The sequence below is a fragment of the Salvelinus fontinalis genome, chromosome 36 (assembly GCF_029448725.1).
Source record: "Salvelinus fontinalis isolate EN_2023a chromosome 36, ASM2944872v1, whole genome shotgun sequence".
Taxonomy (NCBI): Eukaryota; Metazoa; Chordata; class Actinopteri; order Salmoniformes; family Salmonidae; genus Salvelinus; species Salvelinus fontinalis.
This window is the reverse complement of record NC_074700.1, coordinates 25,089,084-25,104,759: the sequence shown is the minus strand read 5'-3', so window position 1 is coordinate 25,104,759 and position 15,676 is coordinate 25,089,084. Positions and strand designations below refer to the sequence as shown.

General features: G+C 45.0%; 1 protein-coding gene across 3 annotated transcripts in view; it reads left to right on the top strand.

Annotated features, from left to right (window-relative positions):
* The window catches only part of LOC129835509 (rho GTPase-activating protein 6-like), a 129,810-nt gene that overhangs the window by 38,833 nt on the left and 75,301 nt on the right, over nt 1-15,676 (top strand). For 2 of the 3 annotated variants that reach the window (XM_055901166.1, XM_055901167.1), the window contains exon 1: nt 3,554-3,926. The exons of the other annotated variant lie outside the window; for it this stretch is intronic. The gene's annotated coding sequence lies outside the window, so the exon portion shown is untranslated. Of the gene's footprint in view, nt 1-3,553; nt 3,927-15,676 lie in introns of those variants that run through there. 3 annotated transcript variants of the gene reach the window in all.

Genomic DNA, 15,676 nt, shown 5'->3' with positions numbered 1-15,676 from the left:
CTGTTAGATATAGAGAGGATTTACACTGTCAGATATAGAGAGGATTTACACTGTTAGATATGGAGAGGTTTTACACTGTTGGATATAGAGAGGATTTACACTGTTAGATATGGAGAGGATTTACACTGTTAGATATGGAGAGGATTTACACTGTTAGATATGGAGAGGATTTACACTGTTAGATATGGAGAGGATTTACACTGTCGGATATGGAGAGTATTTACACTGTTAGATATAGAGAGTATTTACACTGTTAGATATAGAGAGAATTTACACTGTTAGAAAAGGAGAGGATTTACACTATTAGATATGGAGAGGATTTACACTGTTAGATATGGAGAGGATTTACACTGTTAGATATGGAGAGGATTTACACTGTTAGATATAGAGAGGTTTTACACTGTTAGATATGGAGAGGATTTACACTGTTAGATATAGAGAGGTTTTACACTGTTAGATATGGAGAGGATTTACACTGTTAGATATGGAGAGGATTTACACTGTTAGATATGGAGAGAATTTACACTGTTAGAAATGGAGAGGCTTTACACTGTTAGATATGGAGAGGATTTACACTGTTAGATATGGAGAGGACCCTTGGGAGTTCAGGCATACACACACACGCACACACACACACACACACACACACACACACACACACACACACACACACACACACACACACACACACACACACACACACACACACACACACACAGAGAGACACAGCGACACACACAGACACACACACAGAGAGACACACACAGAGAGACACACAAAGAGACACACACACACACTGTTGATGGAGACTTTCCAACCTCCACTCGGGCGTTCCGGGCGTTCCGGGCGTTCCAGGAGCTCCGACCCAAAGCTTCCGGACATGGGAATAGGAAGTTAAGGGCAGGAGTTTTCCAGGAAGGAGTTTTCAGTTTGTCAGATAAATGTATATTATTAACCTGGGTTTTGTCCCCACATAGCAGTGGTTCAGAAATGATGATAGGTGACACATTGGTTTTGGTTTGTCACAAGACAAAACAATCACTCTTTGAGTGATGCAATAATCATCATGTTTCTTGTTGGGTTTTTTGTGTGTTTTTTTGTAAGTTTTGTATTTGGGTGAACCATTTATGAAATAATACATTACAGGTTATCTTGGTCTTGTCAGAGGAATGTATTAATTAGTAACGTTATCAATAAAGGCAGGTAAGGAATGGGATAAATGCTAAATTGCTCCAAAACACCTTCCAGCCTGAACCAACTAGTTTCACTTCATTTGCTGTTTTCATTTGATTTTATTGATGACATTTACTTCACAGGAATAACTCACCTCATTCAGCATTTCCAGACATTTACTTCACAGGAATAACTCACCTCATTCAGCATTTCCAGACATTTACTTCACAGGAATAACTCACCTCATTCAGCATTTCCAGACATTTACTTCACAGGAATAACTCACCTCATTCAGCATTTCCAGACATTTACTTCACAGGAATAACTCACCTCATTCAGCATTTCCAGACATTTACTTCACAGGAATAACTCACCTCATTCAGCATTTGCAGACATTTACTTCTCAGCAATAATAATTCAGCATTTCCAGAAACAGGTCATTATTATAAAACAGAACGTTCTCAGTGATTTATATATTTATATTTTTATAGGACCTTTATTGAACTAGACAAGTCAGTTAAGAACAAATTCTTATTTACAATGACGGCTTACCAAAAGGCAAGAAGGCCTCCTGCTGGGACGGGGGCTGGGATTGAAAATAAAGAAATTAAACAAAAATATAGGACAAAACACACACCACGACAAGAGAGACACGACAACACTACATAAAGAGAGACCTAAGACAACATAGCATGGCAACAACACATGACAACACAGCATGGTAGCAGCACATGACAACACAGCATGGTAGCAACACATGACAACACAGCATGGTAGAAACACATGACAACACAGCATGGTAGCAACACAACATGACAACAACATGGTAGCAGCACAACATGACAACAACATGGTAGCAACACAACATGACAACAACATGGTAGCAGCACAACATGGTAGCAGCACAACATGACAACAACATGGTAGCAGCACAACATGACAACAACATGGTAGCAGCACAACATGACAACAACATGGTAGCAGCACAACATGGTAGCAGCACAACATGGTAGCAGCACAACATGGTAGCAGCACAACATGGTAGCAGCACAACATGGTAGCAGCACAACATGGTAGCAACACAACATGACAACAACATGGTAGCAGCACAACATGGTAGCAGCACAACATGGTAGCAGCACAACATGGTAGCAGCACAACATGACAACAACATGGTAGCAGCACAACATGACAACAACATGGTAGCAGCACAACATGACAACAACATGGTAGCAGCACAACATGGTAGCAGCACAAAACCTGGTACTGTTCAAACATGATTGGGGACAGACAACAGCACAGAGGGCAAGAAGGTAGTTTGACAAAAGTACATCACGCGAAGCAGCCACAACTGTCAGTAAGAGTGTCCATGATTGAGTCTTTGAATTTTAGATTGAGATAAAACTGTCCAGTTTGAGTGTTTGTTGCAGCTCGTTCCAGTCACTAGCTGCAGCGAACTGAAAAGAGGAGCGACCCAGGGATATGTGTACTTTAGGGACCTTTACCAGAATGTGACTGGCAGAACAGGTATTGTATGTGGAGGATGAGGGCTGCAGTAGGTATCTCAGATAGGGGGGAGTGAGGCCTAACAGAATGTGACTGGCAGAACGGGTGTTGTAAGTGGAGGATGAGGGCTGCAGTAGGTATCTCAGATAGGGGGGAGTGAGGTCTAACAGAATGTGACTGGCAGAACGGGTGTTGTAAGTGGAGGATGAGGGCTGCAGTAGATATCTCAGATAGGGGGAGTGAGGCCTTAAGAGGGTTCTTTATTTAACTATTAAAATAACTTTATTTAACTAATAAACAAACTTTTCTTAACTAATAAACAAACTAATAAAGACCAAATAGTATCAGTATAGTTGCTGTTATCATGAGTGATTTAATAATAATTATAATAATAATTGAACCAAAATGTCTTAACCACCCTCCTCCTCTCCTCCCCTCCCTTCCTCTCATTCCCCTCTTCTCACTTCTCTCCTCTGCTTCTCTCCCGTTTCCATCCCTTTCATCATTCACACTTCTTTCATTTCCCTCCTCCCCTGCCTCACACAGAGGCAGCTCTCCTCCTCCCCCTCCCTCTCTTTCCCCTCCTCCTCCTGCTCTCCTCCCCCTCCCTCACTTTCCCTCCTCCTGCTCTCCTCCCCCTCCCTCTCTTTCCCTCCTCCTCCTGCTCTCCTCCCCCTCCCTCTCTTTCCCCTCCTCCTCCTGCTCTCCTCCCCCTCCCTCTCTTTCCCCTCCTCCCCCTCCCTCTCTTTCCCCTCCTCCTCCCCCTCCCTCTCTTTCCCCTCCTCCTGCTCTCCTCCCCCTCCCTCTCTTTCCCCTCCTCCTCCCCCTCCCTCTCTTTCCCCTCCTCCTCCTCCTGCTCTCCTCCCCCTCCCTTGTCCTGTTACACTGTTTACGTGAAGTGATTCCTTGGCAGCGAGACTCTGCTGACTAATTAACTCCAGCAGATGGAGGGAGCAGATCTCTCTCTTCCTCTTTCTCTCGTTCCATTTCTCTCTCCGTCTGTCTCTCTCTCCGTCTGTCTCTCTCTCTTTCCACCCTGTGTGTTCCCTCATGCCCCGTTTGGAGTGGACAACACACACCTGCTTTTGTGTCTCCGCTGCGTGAGTTTGACTGAGTGTGAGCGGTAGGCGTCTCTACTTGAGGCTTTGAGCGGTAGCTGAGCAGACTGCAGGACACATTTTCTCCCTGTCAGCTCGTGTCTAAGCGGACTCACTGACTGGATCAGCCCACTGATTCGCCACCTACAGGTATGGTGTCAGTCTGTGTGTTTATTGTTGAGACTCATTTACTTCAATTAAAGTGTGTGTGTCGTGTTGCTACGTTCTCTCAAGTAAGTGTGTGTGTCGTGTTGCTAGGTTCTCTCAAGTAAGTGTGTGTGTGTTCAGTAGGTATGTTTGTTCAATAAGTCTGTGTGTTCAATATGTCTGTCTTCAATAAGTCTGTGTGTTCAATAAGTCTGTGTGTTCAATAGGTCTGTGTTTTTTACTACTGTCTCTAGAGCTGTTTGTAAGTTACAAAGGATGACACAATTGTTGAGACTCATTCTCTTCAGTTGAAGCGACTGCGGGTGTATTAATTGTGTCGCTAAATTTTTTTAAGGTATGGAGTGTGTGTGTGTCTCACAGAAAGTGTGTGCGGTGTATTAAAGCTAAATCCTTCATGGTGAAACAGCCACGTCTGTTGGCGTAATTACAACAACATTTACATGGTAGTCATTTAGCAGATGCTCTTATCCAGAGTGACTTACAGGAGGGAAGGAGGAAAGTAGAGCGTAAATTTTCATATTTCAAAATACAATCAACACAGTCTGTGCCCTGCTTGTCATATTGTCCAATCAATATCAAAGATCACAGATATCTGTCTCCAATCAATATCAAAGATAACAGTTATCTGTCTCCAATCAATATCAAAGATAACAGTTATCTGTCTCCAATCAATATCAAAGATAACAGTTATCTGTCTCCAATCAATATCAAAGATAACAGATATCTGTATCACCCTAACCCTAACCTCCTATTGATTGAGCTGCGGTTGCCGCCAGTGGTTTTTTAAATGTAACCTTTATTTAACTAGGCATTCAGGTAAGAACAAATTCTGACTACTGACTACCTAGTTTTTAAAAAATGAACAAATTCTTATTTACAATGAAGGCCTACCACGGCCCAACCGGATGACGCTGGGCCAACCGCCCTATGGCACTGCCAATCACGGTCGGATATGATACAGCCTGAACCAGGGACTGTAATAAAGCCTCTTGCATCGAGAGGCAGTGCCTTAGACCGCTGCACCACTCGGGAGCCATGATATATATAACATATATATATATTTTTTTTTTCAGAACATTAACCGTGTTTAGGTAGATACGTGTGTAGGTAGATGTGGAAAGATGGATACAAATGATTTGTTGCAAGTTGGGGAGGGAGTGGGGTTCACACCTAGCTCGGTTATTAGACAATTCTTTAGTAAAGGTTGAATAGTCTATTATTCAGCTAATAGCCCATCCTGCTACGCTTGTGAAAAACTAATAATAATACTTTTTCCATTTCCACGTTAAAGATTCCAATTGATGAAGTATTTTTTAGCCACAATCGGCCCCAACCCCAATGAATACATTTGGGCACAGTCGATAGCGTGCTGGACTTCTGGCTAGAATGTTGAGGGTTCGAAACCTGCTTGTTTCATTACATTATTATGCCGGCCTCAGAGCAAATAGCCTGGATTGTTACTCCCATCTGGTTCCTCTCTCTCTTCCAAGAGTCATTCAGCACACTTGTGAGCATGCTGGCAGGATGTACAAGTTTTGTATTCTGTATATCTGAATTATAAATCAGCCTTTACTTAAATCATGTTTCTAGTCTATTGCATAGTTACAATGTGTAATCATTGATGTCCCAGGAGCAGGAGTGGTAAACACCGTTGAAGTGTATAATTGTAAAACATACATGCAGTCACGGCATCTTTTAAAGAATGGAGTTTGATACACCTGATATTCGATATGACTGGAAAAAAACGTGCTAAATAGCGATTTTCGGAAATTAACTTTAGGACAAAAAAAATATGCACAATCGTTTGTCTCTACATTAACTAACATATTCCTCTCAATTGTACATGTTTTGCTTGACTCGTTACGACGTTATAAATACTTACATTTGCTTCCACCGTAATGTTTTGTCAGCCATCTTTGCTGAAGAAAGTCACCAGGGACAGGTGGCTCGCGTCAAATTTGTAATTGGAACCACTCGATATGATTGGTCATATAAAAACCTTGGGACCCAAATGCATAATGAGTGCTCTAACTCCCCCTTGTGGTGGTCTGGAGCAATGAAGCCGTGACGCTTGGTACCTCTAAGTCCCGCGGTGCAACCTCACAACTTTTAAAGGAGGAACCACTGTACGTCTGTTGGTTTGTTTCTCTTCCACCAAGCATTGTGGGTAAACCTCTAAAAACGTCTAAAATTGATGCATTGTGTCTCCTCTCCTTTGATACCTTTGGAACTCAAGTGTTAGTTTGAATGCTGACCTTTTCATCCATAGAACACACTCACAAAGATGCTCTCTTATTCCACTCTTGAGATTTTGTGTGGATTCTAAGTGAGTAGCCTGGTCCCAGATCTGTGTGATCTTTATTTAACTAATCTAATCCAAATCCTCACTGTTGTTAGCAGAGTATCCCAGATCTGTGTGATCTTTATTTAATGTAATCTAATCCAAATCCTCACTGTTGTTAGCAGAGTATCCCAGATCTGTGTGATCTTTATTTAACTAATCTATTCTAAATCATGACTGCTGTTGGCAGAGTATTCCAGATCTGTGTGATCTTTATTTAACTAATCTATTCTAAATCATGACTGCTGTTGGCAGAGTATCCCAGATCTGTGTGATCTTTATTTAATGTAATCTAATCTAAAACCTGACTGTTGTTGGCAGAGTGTCCCACATGTCCACAGAGAGAAGTTGGCTGAAACACAAACAGACCTGGGACAATGCAGGTTAGATTCAGAGTTTTTTTTAGACTCTGTGTAAACTTGATCATAACATGACTATTGTTTTCATAGTAGGTTATGGTATCATAATGATGGTCAGAGAGGAGTTGGCTAAAGTACAAAACACATAAATACCTGTCCTCTGTCTAATTGTTATGCCATACAACTATTGTCATGAACAATGGAAAAAGCCCTCAGAATCAGGGTAGTTTCCATAAAAATGACTTCTTTCCTTCCTCACTTTTAATGGTTATGGCTAGAATGGATCCAGCTTTTGTCAAATTAAGGTCACATCTTTTTTTTGTGCATTTTTGGCTAACCTTATCCCTAACCCTTTTCCTAACCTTAACCTAATTCTCCTAACCTAAAATGTTAATTATCCTAACCTGCTACATAAGTTTTCCTAACCTGCTACGAAAAGTCAAATATGACTTGAATTTGACAAAAGCTGAATCCCATCTAGCCATGACCCCTTTCAATTGGCATTTAGAGTGATGAGGACAGCGTGTCCTCTGTCTGTGATGGAATCTGGTGGCATTTAGAGTGATGAGGACAGCACTTCCTCTGTCTGTGATGGAATCTGGTGGCATTTAGAGTGATGAGGACAGCGTGTCCTCTGTCTGTGATGGAATCTGGTGGCATTTAGAGTGATGAGGACAGCGTTTCCTCTGTCTGTGATGGAATCTGGTGGCATTTAGAGTGATGAGGACAGCGTTTCCTCTGTCTGTGATGGAATCTGGTGGCATTTAGAGTGATGAGGACAGCGCTTCCTCTGTCTGTGATGGAATCTGGTGGCATTTAGAGTGATGAGGACAGTGTTTCCTCTGTCTGTGATGGAATCTGGTGGCATTTAGAGTGATGAGGACAGCGTTTCCTCTGTCTGTGATGGAATCTGGTGGCATTTAGAGTGATGAGGACAGCACTTCCTCTGTCTGTGATGGAATCTGGTGGCATTTAGAGTGATGAGGACAGTGTTTCCTCTGTCTGTGATGGAATCTGGTGGCATTTAGAGTGATGAGGACAGCGTTTCCTCTGTCTGTGATGGAATCTGGTGGCATTTAGAGTGATGAGGACAGCACTTCCTCTGTCTGTGATGGAATCTGGTGGCATTTAGAGTGATGAGGACAGCACTTCCTCTGTCTGTGATGGAATCTGGTGGCATTTAGAGTGATGAGGACAGCACTTCCTCTGTCTGTGATGGAATCTGGTGGCATTTAGAGTGATGAGGACAGCGTTTCCTCTGTCTGTGATGGAATCTGGTGGCATTTAGAGTGATGAGGACAGCACTTCCTCTGTCTGTGATGGAATCTGGTGGCATTTAGAGTGATGAGGACAGCACTTCCTCTGTCTGTGATGGAATCTGGTGGCATTTAGAGTGATGAGGACAGCACTTCCTCTGTCTGTGATGGAATCTGGTGGCATTTAGAGTGATGAGGACAGCACTTCCTCTGTCTGTGATGGAATCTGGTGGCATTTAGAGTGATGAGGACAGCACTTCCTCTGTCTGTGATGGAATCTGGTGGCATTTAGAGTGATGAGGACAGCGTGTCCTCTGTCTGTGATGGAATCTGGTGGCATTTAGAGTGATGAGGACAGCGTGTCCTCTGTCTGTGATGGAATCTGGTGGCATTTAGAGTGATGAGGACAGCGTGTCCTCTGTCTGTGATGGAATCTGGTGGCATTTAGAGTGATGAGGACAGCGTGTCCTCTGTCTGTGATGGAATCTGGTGGCATTTAGAGTGATGAGGACAGCACTTCCTCTGTCTGTGATGGAATCTGGTGGCATTTAGAGTGATGAGGACAGCACTTCCTCTGTCTGTGATGGAATCTGGTGGCATTTAGAGTGATGAGGACAGCACTTCCTCTGTCTGTGATGGAATCTGGTGGCATTTAGAGTGATGAGGACAGCGTTTCCTCTGTCTGTGATGGAATCTGGTGGCATTTAGAGTGATGAGGACAGCGTGTCCTCTGTCTGTGATGGAATCTGGTGGCATTTAGAGTGATGAGGACAGCGTTTCCTCTGTCTGTGATGGAATCTGGTGGCATTTAGAGTGATGAGGACAGCGTTTCCTCTGTCTGTGATGGAATCTGGTGGCATTTAGAGTGATGAGGACAGCGCTTCCTCTGTCTGTGATGGAATCTGGTGGCATTTAGAGTGATGAGGACAGTGTTTCCTCTGTCTGTGATGGAATCTGGTGGCATTTAGAGTGATGAGGACAGCGTTTCCTCTGTCTGTGATGGAATCTGGTGGCATTTAGAGTGATGAGGACAGCACTTCCTCTGTCTGTGATGGAATCTGGTGGCATTTAGAGTGATGAGGACAGTGTTTCCTCTGTCTGTGATGGAATCTGGTGGCATTTAGAGTGATGAGGACAGCGTTTCCTCTGTCTGTGATGGAATCTGGTGGCATTTAGAGTGATGAGGACAGCACTTCCTCTGTCTGTGATGGAATCTGGTGGCATTTAGAGTGATGAGGACAGCACTTCCTCTGTCTGTGATGGAATCTGGTGGCATTTAGAGTGATGAGGACAGCACTTCCTCTGTCTGTGATGGAATCTGGTGGCATTTAGAGTGATGAGGACAGCGTTTCCTCTGTCTGTGATGGAATCTGGTGGCATTTAGAGTGATGAGGACAGCACTTCCTCTGTCTGTGATGGAATCTGGTGGCATTTAGAGTGATGAGGACAGCACTTCCTCTGTCTGTGATGGAATCTGGTGGCATTTAGAGTGATGAGGACAGCACTTCCTCTGTCTGTGATGGAATCTGGTGGCATTTAGAGTGATGAGGACAGCACTTCCTCTGTCTGTGATGGAATCTGGTGGCATTTAGAGTGATGAGGACAGCACTTCCTCTGTCTGTGATGGAATCTGGTGGCATTTAGAGTGATGAGGACAGCGTGTCCTCTGTCTGTGATGGAATCTGGTGGCATTTAGAGTGATGAGGACAGCGTGTCCTCTGTCTGTGATGGAATCTGGTGGCATTTAGAGTGATGAGGACAGCGTGTCCTCTGTCTGTGATGGAATCTGGTGGCATTTAGAGTGATGAGGACAGCGTGTCCTCTGTCTGTGATGGAATCTGGTGGCATTTAGAGTGATGAGGACAGCACTTCCTCTGTCTGTGATGGAATCTGGTGGCATTTAGAGTGATGAGGACAGCACTTCCTCTGTCTGTGATGGAATCTGGTGGCATTTAGAGTGATGAGGACAGCACTTCCTCTGTCTGTGATGGAATCTGGTGGCATTTAGAGTGATGAGGACAGCGTTTCCTCTGTCTGTGATGGAATCTGGTGGCATTTAGAGTGATGAGGACAGCACTTCCTCTGTCTGTGATGGAATCTGGTGGCATTTAGAGTGATGAGGACAGCGTTTCCTCTGTCTGTGATGGAATCTGGTGGCATTTAGAGTGATGAGGACAGCACTTCCTCTGTCTGTGATGGAATCTGGTGGCATTTAGAGTGATGAGGACAGCGTTTCCTCTGTCTGTGATGGAATCTGGTGGCATTTAGAGTGATGAGGACAGCGTGTCCTCTGTCTGTGATGGAATCTGGTGGCATTTAGAGTGATGAGGACAGCGTTTCCTCTGTCTGTGATGGAATCTGGTGGCATTTAGAGTGATGAGGACAGCGTTTCCTCTGTCTGTGATGGAATCTGGTGGCATTTAGAGTGATGAGGACAGCGTGTCCTCTGTCTGTGATGGAATCTGGTGGCATTTAGAGTGATGAGGACAGCACTTCCTCTGTCTGTGATGGAATCTGGTGGCATTTAGAGTGATGAGGACAGCGTGTCCTCTGTCTGTGATGGAATCTGGTGGCATTTAGAGTGATGAGGACAGCACTTCCTCTGTCTGTGATGGAATCTGGTGGCATTTAGAGTGATCAGGCCAGTGTTTCCTCTGTCTGTGATGGAATCTGGTGGCATTTAGAGTGATCAGGCCAGTGTTTCCTCTGTCTGTGATGGAATCTGGTGGCATTTAGAGTGATCAGGACAGCACTTCCTCTGTCTGTGATGGAATCTGGTGGCATTTAGAGTGATGAGGACAGCGTGTCCTCTGTCTGTGATGGAATCTGGTGGCATTTAGAGTGATGAGGACAGCACTTCCTCTGTCTGTGATGGAATCTGGTGGCATTTAGAGTGATGAGGACAGCGTGTCCTCTGTCTGTGATGGAATCTGGTGGCATTTAGAGTGATGAGGACAGCACTTCCTCTGTCTGTGATGGAATCTGGTGGCATTTAGAGTGATCAGGACAGCACTTCCTCTGTCTGTGATGGAATCTGGTGGCATTTAGAGTGATCAGGCCAGTGTTTCCTCTGTCTGTGATGGAATCTGGTGGCATTTAGAGTGATCAGGACAGCACTTCCTCTGTCTGTGATGGAATCTGGTGACATTTAGAGTGATGAGGACAGCGTTTCCTCTGTCTGTGATGGAATCTGGTGGCATTTAGAGTGATGAGGACAGCACTTCCTCTGTCTGTGATGGAATCTGGTGGCATTTAGAGTGATGAGGACAGCACTTCCTCTGTCTGTGATGGAATCTGGTGGCATTTAGAGTGATGAGGACAGTGTTTCCTCTGTCTGTGATGGAATCTGGTGGCATTTAGAGTGATGAGGACAGCACTTCCTCTGTCTGTGATGGAATCTGGTGGCATTTAGAGTGATGAGGACAGCACTTCCTCTGTCTGTGATGGAATCTGGTGGCATTTAGAGTGATGAGGACAGCGTTTCCTCTGTCTGTGATGGAATCTGGTGGCATTTAGAGTGATGAGGACAGCACTTCCTCTGTCTGTGATGGAATCTGGTGGCATTTAGAGTGATGAGGACAGCACTTCCTCTGTCTGTGATGGAATCTGGTGGCATTTAGAGTGATGAGGACAGCGTGTCCTCTGTCTGTGATGGAATCTGGTGGCATTTAGAGTGATCAGGACAGCACTTCCTCTGTCTGTGATGGAATCTGGTGGCATTTAGAGTGATGAGGACAGCGTGTCCTCTGTCTGTGATGGAATCTGGTGGCATTTAGAGTGATGAGGACAGCGTGTCCTCTGTCTGTGATGGAATCTGGTGGCATTTAGAGTGATGAGGACAGCGTGTCCTCTGTCTGTGATGGAATCTGGTGGCATTTAGAGTGATGAGGACAGCACTTCCTCTGTCTGTGATGGAATCTGGTGGCATTTAGAGTGATGAGGACAGTGTTTCCTCTGTCTGTGATGGAATCTGGTGGCATTTAGAGTGATGAGGACAGCACTTCCTCTGTCTGTGATGGAATCTGGTGGCATTTAGAGTGATGAGGACAGCGTGTCCTCTGTCTGTGATGGAATCTGGTGGCATTTAGAGTGATGAGGACAGCACTTCCTCTGTCTGTGATGGAATCTGGTGGCATTTAGAGTGATGAGGACAGCACTTCCTCTGTCTGTGATGGAATCTGGTGGCATTTAGAGTGATGAGGACAGCGTGTCCTCTGTCTGTGATGGAATCTGGTGGCATTTAGAGTGATGAGGACAGCACTTCCTCTGTCTGTGATGGAATCTGGTGGCATTTAGAGTGATGAGGACAGCACTTCCTCTGTCTGTGATGGAATCTGGTGGCATTTAGAGTGATGAGGACAGCGTTTCCTCTGTCTGTGATGGAATCTGGTGGCATTTAGAGTGATGAGGACAGTGTTTCCTCTGTCTGTGATGGAATCTGGTGGCATTTAGAGTGATGAGGCCAGTGTTTCCTCTGTCTGTGATGGAATCTGGTGGCATTTAGAGTGATGAGGACAGCGTTTCCTCTGTCTGTGATGGAATCTGGTGGCATTTAGAGTGATGAGGACAGTGTTTCCTCTGTCTGTGATGGAATCTGGTGGCATTTAGAGTGATGAGGACAGCACTTCCTCTGTCTGTGATGGAATCTGGTGGCATTTAGAGTGATGAGGACAGCGTTTCCTCTGTCTGTGATGGAATCTGGTGGCATTTAGAGTGATGAGGACAGTGTTTCCTCTGTCTGTGATGGAATCTGGTGGCATTTAGAGTGATGAGGACAGTGTTTCCTCTGTCTGTGATGGAATCTGGTGGCATTTAGAGTGATGAGGACAGCACTTCCTCTGTCTGTGATGGAATCTGGTGGCATTTAGAGTGATGAGGACAGCGTGTCCTCTGTCTGTGATGGAATCTGGTGGCATTTAGAGTGATGAGGACAGCGTTTCCTCTGTCTGTGATGGAATCTGGTGGCATTTAGAGTGATGAGGACAGCGTTTCCTCTGTCTGTGATGGAATCTGGTGGCATTTAGAGTGATGAGGACAGCACTTCCTCTGTCTGTGATGGAATCTGGTGACATTTAGAGTGATGAGGACAGCGTTTCCTCTGTCTGTGATGGAATCTGGTGGCATTTAGAGTGATGAGGACAGCACTTCCTCTGTCTGTGATGGAATCTGGTGGCATTTAGAGTGATGAGGACAGCGTGTCCTCTGTCTGTGATGGAATCTGGTGGCATTTAGAGTGATGAGGACAGCACTTCCTCTGTCTGTGATGGAATCTGGTGGCATTTAGAGTGATGAGGACAGCGTGTCCTCTGTCTGTGATGGAATCTGGTGGCATTTAGAGTGATGAGGACAGCGTGTCCTCTGTCTGTGATGGAATCTGGTGGCATTTAGAGTGATGAGGACAGCGTGTCCTCTGTCTGTGATGGAATCTGGTGGCATTTAGAGTGATGAGGACAGCACTTCCTCTGTCTGTGATGGAATCTGGTGGCATTTAGAGTGATGAGGACAGCACTTCCTCTGTCTGTGATGGAATCTGGTGGCATTTAGAGTGATGAGGACAGCACTTCCTCTGTCTGTGATGGAATCTGGTGGCATTTAGAGTGATGAGGACAGCGTGTCCTCTGTCTGTGATGGAATCTGGTGGCATTTAGAGTGATGAGGACAGCACTTCCTCTGTCTGTGATGGAATCTGGTGGCATTTAGAGTGATGAGGACAGCGTGTCCTCTGTCTGTGATGGAATCTGGTGGCATTTAGAGTGATGAGGACAGCACTTCCTCTGTCTGTGATGGAATCTGGTGGCATTTAGAGTGATGAGGACAGCGTGTCCTCTGTCTGTGATGGAATCTGGTGGCATTTAGAGTGATGAGGACAGCACTTCCTCTGTCTGTGATGGAATCTGGTGGCATTTAGAGTGATGAGGACAGCGTGTCCTCTGTCTGTGATGGAATCTGGTGGCATTTAGAGTGATGAGGACAGCACTTCCTCTGTCTGTGATGGAATCTGGTGGCATTTAGAGTGATGAGGACAGCACTTCCTCTGTCTGTGATGGAATCTGGTGGCATTTAGAGTGATGAGGACAGCGTTTCCTCTGTCTGTGATGGAATCTGGTGGCATTTAGAGTGATGAGGACAGTGTTTCCTCTGTCTGTGATGGAATCTGGTGGCATTTAGAGTGATGAGGACAGTGTTTCCTCTGTCTGTGATGGAATCTGGTGGCATTTAGAGTGATGAGGACAGCGTTTCCTCTGTCTGTGATGGAATCTGGTGGCATTTAGAGTGATGAGGACAGCACTTCCTCTGTCTGTGATGGAATCTGGTGGCATTTAGAGTGATCAGGCCAGTGTTTCCTCTGTCTGTGATGGAATCTGGTGGCATTTAGAGTGATGAGGACAGCGTTTCCTCTGTCTGTGATGGAATCTGGTGGCATTTAGAGTGATGAGGACAGTGTTTCCTCTGTCTGTGATGGAATCTGGTGGCATTTAGAGTGATGAGGACAGCACTTCCTCTGTCTGTGATGGAATCTGGTGGCATTTAGAGTGATGAGGACAGCGTTTCCTCTGTCTGTGATGGAATCTGGTGGCATTTAGAGTGATGAGGACAGTGTTTCCTCTGTCTGTGATGGAATCTGGTGGCATTTAGAGTGATGAGGACAGTGTTTCCTCTGTCTGTGATGGAATCTGGTGGCATTTAGAGTGATGAGGACAGCACTTCCTCTGTCTGTGATGGAATCTGGTGGCATTTAGAGTGATGAGGACAGCGTGTCCTCTGTCTGTGATGGAATCTGGTGGCATTTAGAGTGATGAGGACAGCACTTCCTCTGTCTGTGATGGAATCTGGTGGCATTTAGAGTGATGAGGACAGCGTGTCCTCTGTCTGTGATGGAATCTGGTGGCATTTAGAGTGATGAGGACAGCGTGTCCTCTGTCTGTGATGGAATCTGGTGGCATTTAGAGTGATGAGGACAGCACTTCCTCTGTCTGTGATGGAATCTGGTGGCATTTAGAGTGATGAGGACAGCGTTTCCTCTGTCTGTGATGGAATCTGATTGGATGGTGAATAGCAGGTAGAGCCTAGAGCTCAGGGATGACACCAGCCAAATCACTATTGCACTGTTCTGGTAGTGTACTACTGCTGATATGGACACACACACACACACACACACACACACACACACACACACACACACACACACACACACACACACACACACCACACACCACACACCACACACCACACACCACACACACACATATATATATATCACAGTCTTGTTAGCATTACTGATATGACTGTGGTGCAGAAGTAAGATCTTATGGCCTTTGAGTGTGACCGGAAGTAGTTGCAGTGTCTGGAAAATATTGTGTTCTTAGTGTTGCAACACAAACAAACAGAATAGTTTTAGAAAGAGGAAGACATCAGGGGGAATAACTGTAAGTATTCTAATAGCCCAGTCTAATATAACAGTCTAATATAACAGTCTAATATAACAGTCTAATAACCCAGTCTAATAACCCAGCCTAATAGCCCAGTCTAATAGCCCAGTATGATATAACAGTCTAATAGCCCAGTCTAATAGCCCAGTCTAATAACCCAGTCTAATAGCCCAGTCTAATAGCCCAGTCTAATAACCCAGTCTAATAGCCCAGTCTAATAACCCAGTCTAATAGCCCAGTCTAATAGCCCAGTCTAATAACCCAGTCTAATAACCCGGTCTAATAGCCCGGTCTAATAACCCGGTCTAATAGCCCAGTCTAATAGCCCAGTCTAATAACCCAGTCT